This window comes from Apis florea, unplaced genomic scaffold (genome assembly GCF_048593485.1).
Source record: "Apis florea isolate Af1SG1 unplaced genomic scaffold, ASM4859348v1 contig_3515_pilon, whole genome shotgun sequence".
Taxonomy (NCBI): Eukaryota; Metazoa; Arthropoda; class Insecta; order Hymenoptera; family Apidae; genus Apis; species Apis florea.
The window spans coordinates 492,464-506,730 of record NW_028256777.1 but is presented as its reverse complement, the minus strand read 5'-3'; the positions used below and the strand labels follow the sequence as shown (position 1 = coordinate 506,730).

The window sequence follows — 14,267 nt, the reverse complement described above, 5'->3', positions numbered from 1 at the left end:
AAGCGTTTCTTGCGGAATCCAGGGAAATGAAATTAAACCGATTGCCATCCTCCTCCTCCTGTGGCGACTTTCTCGAACTCGATTAGTATATACAAAAAGAGAAAGAAAAAAAAAATGTAAATTTCTCTATACCACGGCGAATATCGAATTCTAATAATTCTTGGAACCGCGAAATGAAATTGCGAGGTGGCAATGAGAGAGAAAAATATATTCGCGAACGAATTTCAACGATAGAAGAGGAACGTAATATTCGTCGATCTGAAATCATTTATTCGCAATGATATCTAATGAATTCCGGACTCTTTGAAAAAAAGAAAAAAGAAAAGAAATTAAATCTTTTCGTTTGACGTTCTTTATTAAATTAAAACTTCGATTAGAAGATCGAGTCGCAATTTGAAAGAGTTTAAAAGAGATATTTTCTTTCTTTTTTTTTTTAAATCGTCGTTCGAGCACAATATTCCGATCAAAACTTTAACAATGGATGATACAATTTAATGGCTCGGTGGCGGAAGTTATGCAACAATCACGTTACCCTCCAATATCCCAAAGCAAAGAGACACATGTTCCCAATCACGGAAATTTACGTTGAAACTCAGAATTAGCCGCAACTATGTATGAATTACGTATATGTATATGTATGGACGCTACGCATTCGCATCGTTCTCTCTCGAGAAAACAAAAATTATACGAAACTCGACGTGAAATAAGTAGTAACGAGACACTTCGGATCAGACTAACCCGTCTAAGTCTATCTTTACTTATAAATTGAAAACTTGTTCTTTTAAGAAAATGTCCACCTGGTGTTCTCAAAAATTACTCATCACATCAGCGCTATAATTTCCCCTGAAAAAATAAAATGGACGTTTCACTTCGCCTACAAACACGGAGATTATAATACAAACATAGAAGAATTCATTCCGATCGGCAATTTCATCCATCTACGCGCCCTTTTTTTCATCGGATAAAAACAAATCACCGGTATCTCTGCGCAGATACACGCTATGGGCCTGTAAACAAAAAAAAAAAAAAAAAAAAAACAATTTCCCCGGAGGATTGGGAAGAGGAATCGGTCGATTCGGGATTAATTCGCACGCAGGGAAAAACGCATTGTTGGCGCATCTCTCGCTGAGGAAACGGGCGAGTGTCAACCGGTTCCAAGTTGGATTATCGAAGTCGCGATTTTCGGATCGACGAAAGAGTGGCGAAACTTGGGTTCATCGTCATGCTGGGTTCATCGATCGTCGGCCGGCCCCGGGAAAAGGAAATATCGATGGCCCGGAAAATTCGTCGCCGATCGAGCCTCGCCTCGATTCTCTCCACCCCCTCGATATAGAGCACCTGCACAGATTGCTAGGAGGCCGCGTCTAACTAATCGAATCCGGGCTGGTTTTCCTCTGGAAGAAGAAAGAAAAAGGAGAAAAGGAGGAAGGAAAAGGAGGAAGGAGGCGCGCGTGAAAAATCGCGGGGAGAGAGTTCGCTCGTTTTTTGGTATTTATGGACGTAGTTTTTGCGATGGTTTTTTGTAACTCCAGAAAGGGATCTGGAGTGGAATTAAAGTTGGTTTGTTGTTTAATTTTTGTATCAGATAAGTGATTCTCAGTGGACGCTGTCGCTCGTAATTTTTTGAGCGTTAATTTTTCATCATCAGGTATTTTATTATATTATTAAATGGTCGATCTGTAAGGGTATTCGAGGGTATCGATGACGAATATCTATCATTGAATAGCATTTGCTCAAGATTAAAGATTGAAGTTGAGTGAATACAACGTTAAGAGTATTTTATCGATTGTCTTATCGCTTGCTTTAGCAAATTCGATCTAATTTCTCTTATACAGATTTAAAGTTCAATATACAATATAATAAAAAAATTGCTAATTGTAAAGTTAATGGGATGGATCGCGAATCTTTGATGTAAAAAATTAATTGGATTAATCAAATTAATTGCAACGATTCGAATCTTGTTTTTCGATCGAGAAAATGTATCGAGAATATATATCGAATCAAATTATAAACGGGAACGAGCGAGATAGATTCATTTAACTTGAAAATCTACTTGACGTTGCATTGTTTATTCACTTTAGTTATTCCATTTACATAATTTAAAGTTCGTTTATTAATTAAGTTGCATTTAACGTAACAAATAAAATTTTTTTTTTATATCTTCCTCGAAACTGTTTAATAAATGATAAACCTTATCTTGCCTTGTGCAGCTTAACCCCTCCAAGGGTTAATCAAGTTATCCTGCGACAGGAATTTTGATCAGCATGCTCTCGAAGAGGAAGAATTTGGTAACAACGTAGATATATTAATCCACGCTGAAATTCCTCGAATGAAGAATGAAATTCGTTTCAAAAATTTCTTAAACACCATCCCTCTCATCAGAAATTTACACCATTCTCCAAGTTTTATTTCCAAAAAGAAAAAAGAAAAAAAACAGATCCACGAAATATACGATCTTTCAGACGGCGTGAAAACGTAATTTCGTCGATTCGTGTGGTGGAGATCGATCGAGAAGGGGAAATCGAGAGGCCTCGGTCGAATGCCGACCGATAAATGCCAACCGCAGAACCGCAATGGGAAGAAACGAGAAAGGGAAACGGTCAAAGATTTCGCCGAAAAGACGGTTCAGTTATATATATCTCATTGTCCGATAATTGGCGTATCTCCGTGGCGAGATCTCGAGACAACGAGGGGTTGGAAAGAGGCCTCGACGTCCCCACGGGTGCTTTTTGCTCTTCCTCGCTCCTCTTTACCCACCCTTGATCCCTCTATTCTCGTCGCCAGTCACAGAGCGTTTGAAAAATTAATCTCGTTACCACGCTTGACACGCTTCCTCGTTCGAGGACGATTTTTACGAGGCGTCGTTATTTTATGTTGAAATAATGAGCAGGGATGGATGGGCCGGATAGATATCCGCCTCCGTGAAACTCGACGTCGAAGCTGGAACAAGTGTTCGTTGTAACAAGTGTTCGGCAATGTGAAATTCTTGCAAGTCGCTTAATGAAGATATTCGAGAGGAAAGGGATCTTTTTCTTGAGGGGATGAGAGGAGGGAAAGGAGTATCTATTTAAAATCTTCTTCTTCGTTTATTATATTTAAAACGCGTTTCAACAGCGGGGGGATTAAAATTCCGCTGTTACAATTTACTTATTAATTCCGTGAAAGGAGAGACTTCTCAATTGCCACTCGCAGTTAATTAAAGAAAATATTTTTAAAAAGGATTATTTTCCTATTGCACATGGTATAAAAATGAATTAAAAAGAAAGGGAGAATCAAAGGAATCGTTAAATCATTTAACAAACAACGTACAATACCTGTTGAACGTATATAGGACGCATCTTCCCTATATTCCATTATTTTAATGCAAAAGAATCCCGAGACGAAATACGAGCTTCTTGTCCCTTGATGCGAAGAGTTCTCAGATGAGTTGAATCCCGAGCCGACGTGTCTGACAAACGAACCCTTCAATTTTCAATATTAAAAATCTGCTCGACCTCTCCCCGTGTAATATCTCCCCGTCTGCCTGGCCTGGCGTGGTAACCACCCGTTTAAATAATCGATCAAGCTGCGCGTGTATTTTAACCTACTTCGATTATTCGTCTGACGGTTAATTAGGCCCGTGCCAGACTCCGCATCTGCCAATTATAATTCTTCGCATGCAAAGCGCGAAATTGACGAGCGCTTGATTAAAATTAAAACCGCGAATAATTAATTTTCACAGATCGGGATTCTCGATCGAAAATCGAAAAAGATCAGAAAATTGAAGATCGTCCCGACCGAATATACTCGAATAAAATTTTGTATATTTTAATAGTATATTTTAATAAGCTAACTTGCTCCAGCATTGCCTTAAAAATAGTTTACGATCTCGATTCGATGGCCATCCAAACGCGTTCATCCAAATCTTCACGATTCTAAAAAAAATTCTTGATGGATATCGAAAATCATCAATTAACACGGAATATTTTCCGGTCGTATTTTCCATGAACACGGTATTTCTCGTCGTATTGCACAATAAGGTAGTAGTACATTGTATTTCCTCGTATAGAGGGGGAGGAGGCACGGAGGATTTGCAGGATCTATCGATACAACGGCGGCGAATCTCTGTACACCTATCGCGGGATGGGTTTCTCGGGGTGGGATTTGCGAAAGAGCGAAAGAGGAGAAGCGGAGGGAAGCCGCGATAAGATCGAGAAATCGGTGCCGTTGGTGCTGTATCTGCCTGATGCCTGGGTCTGCTTAATCGCGTGCAAATCGTCTCGTGCACACACGTCGATGGCCAGGATCGATCGATCGAGGTCTGTGATCGACGATATAAATGGGTAAACAGGATCTGGATGGGGAATTTGCACGTAAATACCGGAACATCTGATGATTGATTCGACGGTTCGATATTGGCGGGAAAAAAAAAAGAAGAAGGAAAAAGAAAAAAAAGGAAGGCGAGTGAAATTGTGAATTGTTGTCGAACTTAAGTGGGTTAATAGGCTGAATTTGTTGTAGAACGTTGGAGGATTGTGCGCGTTTGTGTTTTTCCTCGATCGTTTTATGAAGCCAACCAAGTGATTTATATTTGGACCAGGAATTTAATTTTCTTTCTGAGAACGTTTTTATGGAATCGTGGGTATAAGTGTAAGAAAGAAGCAAGATACATGGGTGGGTTATTCTGCAGGACATTGAACAAAGAGTCTCTCGTGCGGAGAGATTGGCCTATATGTTTCCAGTTGTCGCTGTGTTGTATTGTAAACGAAAACTTGCCTTTCCAGATTTTTATTTTTACAGTATGTTATGCATCTTATTATTGGCGGAGTATCGATCAACCAAAACTCGATTAATAAAAGTTTATAATTTTATCTTTATTCATCTTTCTTTTCTTTTTTTCTTTTCTTCTTTCTATTCTCGTTCTTAATCATTTTGGAATCTAAAAATTTTACATTGCCCCTTGATATGAGGCAATCCTCGTTGCCTTTTCAACGTTGACCCATCTAATAAATGTTAACAGGAACCATAATCTGTGAAAATTTTTGTGGATAGACTATTTAGAGGATGTAACATGATGACACAGTATATGGAGTCTGTCGAGCAGAATTGGTTGAACGAAATGAAGAATTTAGAGCGTAAAACCGTAAATGAAAATTTGACGATATAAATTATGTTGTTCCTCTTCGCTTATTATCTTCCTTCCCGTCTCTAAGTATCTATTCGCGAAACTTGCCATACTGGAAACGCTATTCCATCAAGCTCGAATAAATAGGAAGCTATAGTCAAGTATTGCAATATTCCTTTAAAGAAAAAATTATTTCGTAGTTGATACGTTTCTATGAATTGCAAAGATAAAAAGATTACTCTTCAATTCGATCTTCTAGAACTATATACCAACATGAATGAAAAGATAGCGGTAATTTAGATGAGTTTAAGTAACAACGAGATTTCAGATTGAAATGTTTTCGAGAACGAATATCAATATTTGTTAAAAGAAGCTATGCTTGAAATTATCATTTTTTTTTTTCTATTTGAAATCTACTCCTCTTAAAATTTTCGAGAAAAATCGAGAAAACTAATAATAAGAGAACAATGGCAGACAGCAATTTATGCGAGACTTTGTGGAGGCAGATAGCAATGTTTCGACCACTGGCAAGTGAAGCGGCGTCAAGTAGCCTGATCACTATTCGACGAACCATTGTCAAGAAACCCGATTCGCTCTCTCGACAATGGCTGGCACAGCACCAGCCGAAACGTCGAGAACCGTTCGTGGAGCAAATAAACTTTCAAGCATCGCTGATGGGGAATTACCAAGGGGAACTCGAGTGGATCCTCGCTCCCCTTATGTCGGAGATATTAACCGAATTACTACTTCCTCTTGTAAGAAGCAATCACCACTGTTTACTCGCTTCGAGTTACCGCTTGCCCGTCCAAGAAACAATCGTGTTTAGGCCCTAATTATCGTGAATCCACTTCCATTTACAATTACCGTTAGGATGAAAAATTTTCCACGTATAATATAAAATTTTTTTGTCAGTATTTTTTTTTTTTTTTTTGCTGCATCCCTTCCATTCATTTTATATTATCTCGAATTGTCCCTTTCAATTTATGCAACGTTGAATTTCTTCTTCCTCGCCACAAGTTGGAAACGATCGACGATAAATATTACACCATTCGTATCTCGATTAGCTGCAATCGTCGCGACGAGAAGTGTAAAAAAAAATCGTACGAGAATCTTTACCAACGTTGGACAACGTATAAATCTCACGAAACTGTAACGCCAACGTTTTTAAAAAAAGAAAAAAAAAGCATAAATTGGAAAGAAAGGCTGGAGAGAGAGGCTGTTTGACCGACGATTCGGCCCCGTGGAGGGAAGCGTCGCGGCAGATAGAAAATAAAGCCGACGTTTTCCGGAGGTGAAGGGGGGGGAGGGGGGGGGAGTAGCGTCATAAATCAAGCAACGGCCTTCCTGGGTCATAAATCAGCCGACAACTTTTCATATTTATTCCACGGCCGACGCATGATCGGTCATGCGTGGACATCGGTGACACGTGGACCGAACCTTCCCCCCCCCTCGCACCCTATTTTCCCGCCGAATTTGCATCGCAAAAAAAAAAGGGGGGCGATACCTGTTTGTTTTTTTTTTATCGAGAACCTAAACTCGTGTTTCCATTATTCCATTTCAATTTCAACGAGATCTCTGTCACGATTTTCGACGAATACTCGTCTTCCTCGATATCATTCCGCGCGCGCGCACGCGAAATTGAAGCGAGAAGTATTTTAATGGAAAAGTGGAAGGAAACTTGTTGGTGACAAGAAGACATCGAAGAAACTTTTTGCGAGAGAAACTGGTTGGAAAAGAAATTTGTGAAAGTAATTAATTATCGAGCGAGTCTAATTTTTCAAATTCGTGAAACGATTATTGCATTATTCCGTTCCGTATATTCGTTGTTTCCCTCGTTCGGTTTGAGTAACATTGATTCTGGTTTAATTGCAATAATTTCATGTAATCGTACTCGTTAAACAGAGACAAACGCGAAACGCAATTTTCGTGTAATATCAAACGAGTCAAATTTTGTTTCCACAAAAATTGTATTCACCGCACGGAGCGGAACGCATCGATTCAAACCACGTTTTTTTTACCACGATTAAAAATTCTCGTTTCAAAAACGAATCGGTGGAAACTCCAGGAAACGATATTCATCGCACGATTTAAACCATCTCCTCCAATGAATTTACATCGCGAAGGAAAGAAAGGAGATCCAGGGAATATAATTCCCTCCTCCTTCCACCAATTTTCCTACAACTTTGAAACAATTTACAATCCCCTCCGCGGTGTTTCGACGCCTTATCGATTCTCCTCCTTAGTAAAATACGGCACGTCTTACGGCGTTGTCTTACACGTCGTCGTAGACGACGGCGAGCTTAGCGATGTTCTGGCGCTGCAAGAAACGGCGGGGTGAAAAAATTTTACGAGATCGAGCCACCCGCGGGTGCCATAACTTTCACGCGATCGATCCATCTTATATTCCCTTAATCCGAAACGTAACGATCCATCTTTACGCTCGCTCGTTTCACGCGGCCGTTTGTAAGAAAATCGAGACGAAAATCAGGTTTCACGTTTCGAAAAAAATCCTAATGTTAGAGGGGATCTCGTGTTCTTTCTCTCTCGAGGATGTAATAATTTATCTTGAGAAAAAAAACCTCGCTCGCACTTATCTAGCCCCTCTAAATTCCCCGATGAATCTCCCTCTTGCTCGAGTTCGTTAAGCTTGCCCCTTTAATTTCATCCGTTATTTTTTTAAAGTGACGATAAAGAGAAAGGGCGCGCCTCGAATTCGATGAGGAATTCCTTCACGAGACTCTCTTCTAGAATCACAGCATTGATTTTTTTTTTCTTTTTCCTTTCCATTTTTTGTTCTTTCGAAGGGTGTTCGGATGACGTCGCGAAAGGAATTCACGTAGGAAGCTTCGTTTTCGCCTTCGCCTTTGCCTCGAGTTGAAAAGTATACCGACTAAAACAGAGAAAAGAAGCCCCTTCTTCTTTCTACGTAGAGAGAACGGGCTCTCCAACTTCCAACCAATCTCCTCCCCTTTCAATTTCTTAAGAAATTTCCTCCTCGCGGACGGATTCTTTTTTTTTTTTTTCTTTTTTAATAATGTCGACTAATAAAACTTTTTTGAGAAATCGATGGTAAAATTCGCGGTGAAGCTTTTCTTACGAGATATACGACACGTATCTTGCCAAGTGTCTTCGATATTGCGAGAATAATTCGAGAAAACGAATAAAAAAAAATCATCGTTTTCTCACGTATCATATCACACGTATGGTACAAGTGGTAAAGCGGTTCAAACAAAAAGTAAAAAGAGTTAGTTCTTTCTTTCGAGAAAATAGTTCACAGCTTGTCGAGCGTTCAACGTTACAGAAATAATGTTTAAGACGAAAAAAAAAAAGAAACCATCGCTTTTCTTACATCGTGTGATACAAGCGGTACGAGTAATAAAGTTCGAGCAAGTGGTCGTAGATTTATTGTCGCCGCGACAAAAGGCGCGAGAAGCGTTTCGAGCGGGTCGTCGAATGCATTAGTAATTCAGACGGTCGAAAAAAAAAAAAGAAGAAAAAGAAAGAGAGTACATCCGATACGTTCGATGGGATTCGTAAAAGAGCCACATCCCTCAAATAGTCCGCAATATCCGTTCCCCTTCTTACACCTGCCATTTTATAATGCAACCCACATACCGTCACGTTGCCTTTCAACTTTCGTTCCACGTTTTCTTTTTCTTTTCTTTTCTTTTCTTTTTTTTTTTTTTTTTTTGCGTTAAACATCCATCCAACACCAAAGAGAGGGTGAAAACGTGTGTTTTTCTCTCTCTCTCTCTCTCTCGTCTCTCAGACACGTGACCTCTCTTGACCCTTCAACCTATAAGGGAAAGTTTCTTTCTACGGTTAAGGCTTTCGTCAACAAGTGTGAGCGGATACAATATCAGCCGGGGAACTCACGAATTTGCATAAAGGTCGTTTCTTCAAACATCGGGCCTTGGATTATTTCGATCGCTGTATCGCAAATCACTAAGTAAAAGATGTTATATTTGATGATAAATCGAATTAAATGCGCGAGTGAGAAACGCGTCAAAAAAATAAAAAGGATCGAATTAATCGCAATAAGTTTCGATTGATCGATGAAAAAGAAGGAAAAGATTTCCTCTTGCTCAATCTTTTTAAACTTCAACTTCTCACTTGGAGGAGCAAGTAAGTAGAGCACAGATGGCGAAGTTGGCGCGATGCTCGAGGCGAAATGCTTGCGAAATCGTAACTCGATTAAAGAAAGACAGGAGGGGAGGAAAAATAGGGTTACAGAGGAGAGGGAGAAAGTTTGTTCGACTTTCCTAGGAAGAAATTTATCTTCGAGCCCTCGAATTAAGACTATTAATATCGAAACGGAACCGAACGTTCTTTCAGTTTAATTTGCATGATCGACGAGAGGCGATCGAAGGGAGTCGCCGCTTCCTCGTCGTTTCCACGCGTTTCGTTACATTCCTGAAAAGTGTGAACGCAGTGAATCCTGACACGACGCGAGAGTGATTACGTAATTTTGCGCGAACACGAGTCAGAGGTGACATTCTTCGACGTGCTTTCGTTTCGTGCGTGGATGAAATCAATTCTCTCTTTTACGTTAATTTTTCCCTTCCTTTTTTCTTCTTTTCATCTCAAGTCCTCGATGGAATTTCGTTTTCGAACGAGCGGAACGACAACGTTTGCAACGTTTACAACGTGACATCGTGAATTGTTGTTTGCATAGACGACAATGGTAAATGATGGTGTTATATTCATTGTCCATTGCTACGCGATTTGCATGGAATCAGATCCCCAAAATCTCCTGTTAATCTCCGGCTGCTGTATCAGCGGCTGTGAATTAATTAATAAGCGAAACTGGCAGGATATGCTCGCGAAACGTTCATACGTTTGCTTTGTTACCCAAAGATTACGCTTTGCGCTTTCGAACGCAATAACGAGATAAACTCGTTATACACGAGAACGTTCGAGAGAGAGTTTTCCCTCGTTTGTTCCACAAGAACCGCGATCGTTCGAGAAGCGAAGCGATTTTTTTTAATTCCGACACCTTCGCTTCGAAGAATTTTTCCCCTCGCGAAAATTTTAAATTTCGATAAAAAAAGAAAAGGAGGGAAAGGGGATCGTAAAAGATGATAGGGTGGAATACGAAGATCGAAACGAGATCGTAATTTTTCGACGGTGGGGAAAAAATAAAAACGGGACGTTAGAAAATAGCGCCTAAAACGTTCAACTCGGAACATTAAACCAACGTCGTTACGTTAACGACACTTTCGTATCTGGTGCTTGCCAAAAATTGCTCGATGGAACGTGTTCCGGTAAAATGTTTCAAACTGACGGTGGACATCGGAGGATTTGAAGCAAAAATGGGGAAAAGTAAAAATAAAAGCTCGAAATAGAAGTAAATTCGTTCGCTCTACGTTCCCCTCTCGGTCGAAACATACGAAACGCTGGAATAAAAAATAAAAGTAGTATTTACATCATTTATCCAAGATATTTTTCCATTGAAATTATTCGACTCGTAAAATTAAATTAACGATCGATTAGACGAAAGTTTAGCAGACAATTCAGTTTAATTAACCCGCTACCTTCCTTTCTTTTTCTTTTCTTTTTTTTTTTTTTTTTTGATCAAAAATAACTCACAAACCTTCACTTACGAATCGTCACCGATTTTCAATGGTTTCTCGGTTACCGAACCGAGAGCCAAAATCGAAGCCGACTAAACGCCGCGCACTATTAATCTGGAGGAACGTTACCCCGTTTTAATCAGAAATCGTAGCCGATGCGAATCCTTACAAACGAACCGTACCCTTTGAGGTCGTTCGGAAACGTTTACCTCTCCCCTAACAACGTAATTAATTCGCGAATTAAAACGAAACGAGATGGACGAGAGCATACAGAACAGCGCGCGTACTTTGAAAAATGTATCTCGAGGTAAATGTAAGGTAAGAGAAAACAACTTACGAGAGAAAGTTTGGTGGCGAGTACGATGGACGATTCTCGATCCTTTTAAAGGTGACAGCGATCAGCCTGTTTCGATTCAGCTTGGAATACAGGCAGCGTCGTCACCGCGCCACAAGTTCCCCGTCCCGTCGAGCGGATTCTCATTTTAGATCTCCGAAAGGAACGCCGACGCGTCGATCAGCATGATAATCGGGCAACCTCTGGATCCATCCCTCCCCCTCGAACAAGAAGAACAAGCCGCGCGAGCTCGATCCTCATCTGGCCTCCAGATGATCCTCCAGAGTTCTATCTTCGTCCGGTTTCAATCCCGCCGATGTCCACCTCGATCTCGAACGGAGGAAGCTGTCGTCGTTCCTCTCTCAATTTTCTTTCTTCCTTCCACTCCTCCCCTCGATCTCCTCGATCGAGACACCAGGTCGATCGCGTGAAAAATTTGGGGGATGGATGGTTCTCCCAATTCGGGGCACACGTGGAGCGAACGTGCGTACTACGTGCGTGGGTGGTAGCGTACTACTGAGATTCACGCTCGCGAAAAGCCAATCTCGACTCACCCCCACCCGCGCGGCATCTGAGCGCCCTTCCAACCCTCTTCGGCCGCTCCCGAGCTAGCCCTCTCCTCAAAACGAGTTTGCGCCCCTGCCGCCGCCTCCTCGCCCCCCTTCTTTCACTTTTTCTCCTCCTCTCCTCCTCCTTTCTCCTTTCCTCCACACACGTCCCTTTTCAGCCAGCCGCGAATCTGACCGCAGACAATCGCACGATCGCCAAGGATTTCAAGGAGGAGGAGGGAAGGTTGACGCGGCTTCCGACGCCTGCCTCGGAGGAACAAGGAGCATACCTCGAGGATATTCCCTTCTCCCCAACCGAATCCTCTTTGTCGCGAGGGATACAAAGAGGGAGTGTAAAGGGGGAAGGGGTGAAGGTGAAAGAATTTTTCTTCTACGGTATGCGACTGTTCCTTTGGAGAAGAGGTTGTTGTTTTTTTTTTTTTTTTTTTTTCGTTTCTTTCGCTTCAGTTTCTTTGGAGAAACTTTCTTTCGACAATCGATGGTTTTGGGGTAATCACCGGGTTTTTATTTCTCGATCCATTTTGTGAATCGTTTTATTCGCAATAATTTTCGAAGATTTGATTTTGAATAAACTTGATAGTAATTAAATCTTTTCTTTTCTTTTTTTTTTTATTCTTGTCTTCTGTGTGAAATGAATCGGAGCTTGATCCAAAGAGTTTTTCGACGCGACAAAGCGAATCATCAGTCCCTGAAGAAGGCTTTCGAGATATCAACCTCGAAATCTCAAGCGAATTTTAAGATTGTTCGTGGAAGATACGTTGTCTTCGATGGGCGGAAAGGAAAAAAAAGAAGCGAAAGGGAGACGAAAATCGAGGGCAAAATGTTGAAACAAGCGAGTCAAGGCAATGGAATGAAACGAGGAGATAAAAAGGACGGCGACAAACGATCCTTCTCAAGGTATAATTCACGGAGGCGGGAAGGAGATAAATGTTTCTTTTAGATAGAGAAAAATTCTGACGTGAAAGGTGATTTCTAATCGTTAACCGAGTGTAGTGGCCCCGACATTCGTTTCGATGAAATTTTCTTACTCCTCTCACGGTGAAAAATTTGTTGAAAGGGAATTCAGTGAAACAAGTCGATAATAACGCCAATTACGAGCAATGTTAATGGAGTATCGCGAAGATACGCGAGAAACGAGTTTAAGAAAGTGACAAAGCGATGGAGGAAAATATAAGCAAGGATAATTTTTGAAATAAACCTTGAAATCTAATCAAAGAGAAATCCGAAGAGAATAAATTTCCATGGATGGAAAGTAGATCCATAAATATAAAGATAGAAAGGATATGATCGTGCAAATTGAGGAAAATCTGAAAATAATCAAGATAATCCCATGCGCAATTCGCAAAATATTCTATCCAGGTACAATTATTGGGATATTGGACAATTTACAATAAACAATATCGTATCGCAAATAAAACAATCTCCGTGCATTTTATCCCGAGCACGCTTATTACAAAAATTTCATAAAATACGATTTACGAAAACAAAATAATTTCTATATTTCGTCCTGGATCAAAATAAAATTTTCACAAAATTTTCCAATATTCCAAATTCACGATGGAAAAGTTACTACGCGTAGAAAATGGAGAAAAGGAGAGATTCATATTCGACTCGTGAATTTGCTTCGTTTTCTTTATCTCGATTGCGAAAATTTTTACAACATTTCCCAGTATTCCAAATTTCAACGATTCCAACGATTCGAGGAATATTTACGCGTAGAAAAATGGAGAAAAGAAGAGATTATTATTTGACTCATGAATTTGCTTCGTTTTTTTTATCTCGATTCCGAAAATTTTCGAGTATTCCAAATTTTAACGATTCGAGGAATATCTACGCTATCTAGAAAAATGAAGAAAAGAAGAAATTGTTATTCGATTCGTGATTATTTGCTTCGTTTTCTTTATCTCGATTGCGAAAATTTTTACAACATTTCCTAGTATTCCAAATTTCAACGATTCGAGGAATATCTACGCTATCTAGAAAAATGAAGAAAAGAAGAAATTGTTATTCGATTCGTGATTATTTGCTTCGTTTTCTTTATCTCGATTCCGAAAATTTTCACAAAATATTCCAAATTCTAACGATTCGAGGAATACGTATCCGTAGAAAAATGGAGAAAAGGGGAGATATTGGACTCGTGAATTCGTGTCGGTCTTATCCCGCTTCCTATTCCCGAATAGACACATCGGATTCAGGGATCTGCTCGAGACCAGACGACGACATCGAACTTTTATTTGGCTAGACTGGATGGCGCCATGGCTCCCAGTTTTGCCCGTTACCGCGAAACGGAGTCCAGCCAGGGGCAGAATTATGTACGAATGGGAGGAAGGGAATGGAAGGGATCAACTGGGACAGATAAAACATTTATCGTGCGTAAGGGGTGAGCAATCGGTGACGATAAATGCACACATGCGCGTGCCGAGCACGCTGAATTCATGCGTTGCACGAATGAATCACTTGAGATAAACCAGTCGTATCAGGTGGCAAAATGCTATATCACATTTAATTAATTGGTTTCGAGGATTTGCAACGAGGGCTCGTTGACTTTTTTTCAAAATTTGGATTTTTTTAAAAACGTATATTTACGAACCCACTTCAAGTGTTAATAATAATAAAAACTTTCTGTTAAGTAAAACTACGAGAAAAAAAGTAATTCTCAAAAGAAATATTGAAAATATTGAAAAATT

The 14,267-nt window shown here is 40.2% G+C and overlaps 2 protein-coding genes across 3 annotated transcripts in view; one reads left to right on the top strand and one right to left on the bottom strand.

The window, feature by feature from the left end:
* LOC100872269 (uncharacterized) overlaps window positions 1-11,069 on the bottom strand; it is a 32,745-nt gene extending 21,676 nt beyond the window's left edge. Inside the window, exon 1 of the mRNA XM_012493117.3 lies at window positions 11,015-11,069. The gene's annotated coding sequence lies outside the window, so the exon portion shown is untranslated. The remainder of the gene's footprint in view (window positions 1-11,014) is intronic.
* The window catches only part of Clp (cleavage and polyadenylation specificity factor subunit 4), a 53,741-nt gene that overhangs the window by 17,635 nt on the left and 21,839 nt on the right, over window positions 1-14,267 (top strand). Inside the window, exon 1 of one of the 2 annotated variants that reach the window (XM_086913804.1) lies at window positions 9,438-9,788. The exons of the other annotated variant lie outside the window; for it this stretch is intronic. The gene's annotated coding sequence lies outside the window, so the exon portion shown is untranslated. Of the gene's footprint in view, window positions 1-9,437; window positions 9,789-14,267 lie in introns of those variants that run through there. 2 annotated transcript variants of the gene reach the window in all.